This window comes from Palaemon carinicauda, chromosome 16, assembly GCF_036898095.1.
Source record: "Palaemon carinicauda isolate YSFRI2023 chromosome 16, ASM3689809v2, whole genome shotgun sequence".
Classification (NCBI taxonomy): domain Eukaryota; kingdom Metazoa; phylum Arthropoda; class Malacostraca; order Decapoda; family Palaemonidae; genus Palaemon; species Palaemon carinicauda.
This window is the reverse complement of record NC_090740.1, coordinates 33,683,368-33,688,654: the sequence shown is the minus strand read 5'-3', so window position 1 is coordinate 33,688,654 and position 5,287 is coordinate 33,683,368.

Below are 5,287 nucleotides of genomic sequence, written 5' to 3'. Positions count from 1 at the left end.
TCCAACGTTGCCATTCTTCATCTTCTCTTGTTATAAGAGACCGATCTCTCTTTTTGATGGATATATGCTTCTTATTCTTTGCCCCAGTAGAGTTTTCATTAATCATTCATAATTCTATTGGTAATTCTTACACTATAGCCACTCCCTGAATATATATATATATATATATATATATATATATATATATATATATATATATATATATATATATATTAAATCGTGTGAGTGAGTTGATTTTATTAGGGTGTTTGTTTAGGTTTGTCAAACAGGAAACGAAGAGGTAATGAGATAAGCCTTGATGACTCTACTCTTAACCTCTTTTTATTTTTTTAATCCCTAACGAGAGTCTCTCTCTCTCTCTCTCTCTCTCTCTCTCTCTCTCTCTCTCTCTCTCTCTCTCTCTCTCTCTTTCAATTAGAGGTTCGTGTACATAATTCCCAGCAAAGGTTCAATAATTAATTGCCAAACCTTGGATGACATCAAGATGTTGACATTACCTGTTCGAAGGGGATGGGTGGGAGCGAGCTATGCTCCTTGACCTCCCCTCTTGCAGTCGAGGGACAGGTTGATGGAAGGAGAAGATTTTAATGTTGGGGAAGAAATTTTGGGATAATGAATATATATATTGTGTTGAAAAGATTTTATTTGTACGATATATGAAGTTTTACTCAATTGATCAATTTTATTTTCTATTTTCTTCAATCCATCTTCTTTCATAATCTTTTCGTTTGTACTTTGATATATTATTTTCTTTCCCTTTTCTCTCTCTCTGTGAGATATATTCTTTGGGATTCATATGGTCTGCTAGAATAACAATTTAGTATTCCATTACAAGTTCTCAACTTGAACTTTTCCATCAGTTTGCGGCACCAAATGCATATGAGAGAAAATTATGAATTTATCACCATAGTGTGAATGAAAGAAATTTACTTTTATTATGTTATATATATATATATATATATATATATATATATATATATATACATATATATATATATATATATATATATATATATATATATATACTGTATATATATCCAAATTAACTATCATTTATCGTTTTTTCACCTGATGGAAATTACTCAAATTTTGGTGACAAGATACTTGGCCATGCCAGATTGGTTTATAGGATGAGGAGATTAAACTTGACTTTTTTAATTGTATGGTTAACTTTATAAGATATTTGACTATATAAAAGAACGTAGAAGGCAATAGACGACCGAGGAGACAGTGGGACGCAAGTATTAGGTGAATTTTCCCCACTTTTTTTAAACTTCTTTTATACTGTTAGGAAATATATTTTATTTTATTTTAATTTAAAAACCTTAATATGTGGTCGAGTGATTTAGTGTGTTGCATTTTCTTTTGCATATAGTTCAATTCGAAAATATGGAACAATGGCTACAATGCGATATTGGTACGGAACTCTTGAGAATTGTCAAGATATGTTATGGGTGCTAAGAGGGGAGATGTACAGGCGTAATGTCCAAGGGTTATTATTATTATTATTATTATTATTATTATTATTATTATTATTATTACTACTACTTTTATTATTATTATTATATTATTATTATTATTTTTTTTTTTTTTTATTATCATTATTATCACCGTTATTATTATTATTATTATTATTATTATTATTATTATTATTATTATTATTATTATTATTATCATTATTATTATTATTATTATTATTATTATTATTATTATTATTATTATTATCTGAGAGTAAATGACACCATTTATAAGCCAAGTCAAGCCTGGGTTTTTTGGAGAGACTTTTTCACTTCATCATGCTTGTCCATGTTCCTTTTATTATTATTATTATTATTATTATTATTATTATTATTATTATTATCATTATTATTATTATTATTATTATTATTATATTTGTTATTATTACATTTGTTATTGTTACATTTGCCAAGGAGGTTATAAAATGGAGTCATTTGCATTATTTATTTGTCTGCCTGTCTGTGGAGAGGATTACGTCAAAACTACTGGACAGATTTTGGCGACCCCATTAAATTTTGGAAATGATCCAGATCCGGATCGGGATATTATATCCGGATTTACATATTTTTCCATTTTGAAAATAACGTCAAAACAAATTGATGGATTTTTACAAAATTCCATCCACAGATATCTTAGAGCATGGATGACTCCCTTAGCTTTTGGAGATGATCCGATTCAGGATGCTCATTTTATATCCAGATTTGCGTTTTTCACAGTTTTAAAGATTACGTCAAAAGAAATTGATAGATTCATAAATGCGATATTGAAACATTATTAAGGCCGATAAGTATATAATTTCATTTGCATATTATCGTCATTACATTTACTATAGCCAGGGTAAGATATCACACTTGTCGCAATACTGGGTCCTCACTTTGCCTCATGGCATCGGAAAAGCAACTTTATCCTCCGTAGGCTATTTTTGAATTTCCAATGACATATGTTCTGGAAATCACTCTTAATTTCCACATTAATCCAAGACTTAAGGAATTTAGTCTTTTTCTCAAGTTTATTACCAATAGACTTAATCTACATTAATGCATACCAATGCACTGCATTGTTCATATGTTTTATTTTATCAAAATTTAATGTACTTCGATCTTATTTGGTTTATTTCAAACTTGAATGATCACTGTCAAAATTTCAAATAATGGAAAATTATAGAGACCACAATGATTATTCCAGATTTTACTCTCTGAACCTGTTAGTATACCAACATGTATCAAGATCAATACATTAATCATGTTAATGATGTCAGAAGTAGATAAAATCATTTTAACCTTTGCCTTTATATCCCATTATATACATTACATGATAAAATTCTTGGGTCATGGATGACTTCGCTGAGTAAATTTTGGACGTAATCCGGATCAGGCTCAGTAGCCTGGATCAGATGCAAATCGAATATCTTTCCTTTGTGTCAACGTCACCATTTGATGGAGGTCAGAAATCTCTGATTGCTCCTGTTGTTGTTGTTGTTCTTATCTTAAATTATTATTATTATTATTATTATTATTATTATTATTATTATTATTATTATTATTATTATTAAATCTCGTTATTTTCATCTCAGGTATGTGTTATTTCTATTTTTTTTCAAATTTCCTTATAAGTGCGTGTGTATATAAATATGTATTCATATGTGTGTATATATATATATATATATATATATATATATATATATATATTTATATATATATATATATATATATATATATATATATATATATATATATATATATATATATATATATATATATACATATACCAAAGGCACTTCCCCCAATTTTGGGGGTAGCCGACATCAACAAATGAAACAAAAAACAGGGGACCTCTACTCTCTACGTTCCTCCCAGCCTGACAAGGGACTCAACCGAGTTCAGCTGGTACTGCTAGGGTGCCACAGCCCACCCTCCCACATTATCCACCACAGATAAAGCTTCATAATGCTGAGTCCCCTACTGCTGCTACCTCCGCGGTCATCTAAGGCACCGGAGGAAGCAGCAGAGCCTACCGGAACTGCGTCACAATCGCTCGCCATTCATTCCTATTTCTAGCACGCTCTCTTGCCTCTCTCACATCTATCCTCCTATCACCCAGAGCTTTCTTCACTCCATCCATCCACCCAAACCTTGGCCTTCCTCTTGTACTTCTCCCATCAACTCTTGCATTCATCACCTTCTTTAGCAGACAGCCATTTTCCATTCTCTCGACATGGCCAAACCACCTCAACACATTCATATCCATTCTAGCTGCTAACTCATTTCTTACACCCGTTCTCACTCTCACCACTTCGTTCCTAACCCTATCTACTCGCGATACACCAGCCATACTCCTTAAACACTTCATCTCAAACACATTCAATTTCTGTCTCTCCATCACTTTCATTCCCCACAACTCCGATCCATACATCACAGTTGGTACAATCACTTTCTCATATAGAACTCTCTTTGCAGTCATGGCCAACCCTCTATTTTTTACTACTCCCTTAACTGCCCCCAACACTTTGCAACCTTCATTCACTCTCTGACGTACATCTGCTTCCACTCCACCATTTGCTGCAACAACAGACCCCAAGTACTTAAACTGATCCACCTCCTCAAGTAACTCTCCATTCAACATGACATTCAACCTTGCACCACCTTCTCTTCTCGTACATCTCATAACCTTACTCTTACCCACATTAACTCTCAACTTCCTTCTCTCACACACCCTTCCAAATTCTGTCACTAGTCGGTCAAGCTTCTCTTCTGTGTCTGCAACCAGTACAGTATCATCCGCAAACAACAGCTGATTTACCTCCCATTCATGGTCATTCTCGCCTACCAGTTTTAATCCTCGTCCAAGCACTCGAGCATTCACCTCTCTCACCACTCCATCAACATACAAGTTAAACAACCACGGCGACATCACACATCCCTGTCTCAGCCCCACTCTCACCGGAAACCAATCACTCACTTCATTTCCTATTCTAACATATGCTTTACTACCTTTGTAGAAACTTTTCACTGCTTGCAACAACCTTCCACCAACTCCATATAACCTCATCACATTCCACATTGCTTCCCTATCAACTCTATCATATGCTTTCTCCAGATCCATAAACGCAACATACACCTCCTTACCTTTTGCTAAATATTTCTCGCATATCTGCCTAACTGTGAAAATCTGATTCATACAACCCCTACCTCTTCTAAAACCACCCTGTACTTCTAAGATTGCATTCTCTGTTTTATCCTTAATCCTATTAATCATTACTCTACCATACACTTTTCCAACTACAATCAACAAACTAATACCTCTTGAATTACCACACTCATGCACATCTCCCTTACCCTTATATAGTGGTACAATACATGCACAAACCCAATCTACTGGTACCATTGACAACACAAAACACATATTAAACAATCTCACCAACCATTCAAGTACAGTCACACCCCCTTCCTTCAACATCTCAGCTTTCACACCATCCATACCAGATGCTTTTCCTACTCTCGTTTCATCTAGTGGTCTCCTCACTTCCTCTATTGTAATCTCTTTCTCATTCTCATCTCCCACCACTGGCACCTCAACACCTGCAACAGCAATTATATCTGCCTCCCTATTATCCTCAACATTCATTAAACTTTCAAAATATTCCGCCCACCTTTTCCTTGCCTCCTCTCCTTTTAACAACCTTCCATTTCCATCTTTCACTGTCTCTTCAATTCTTGCGCCAGCCTTCCTTACTCTCTTCACTTCTTTCCAAAACTTCTTCTTATTCTCT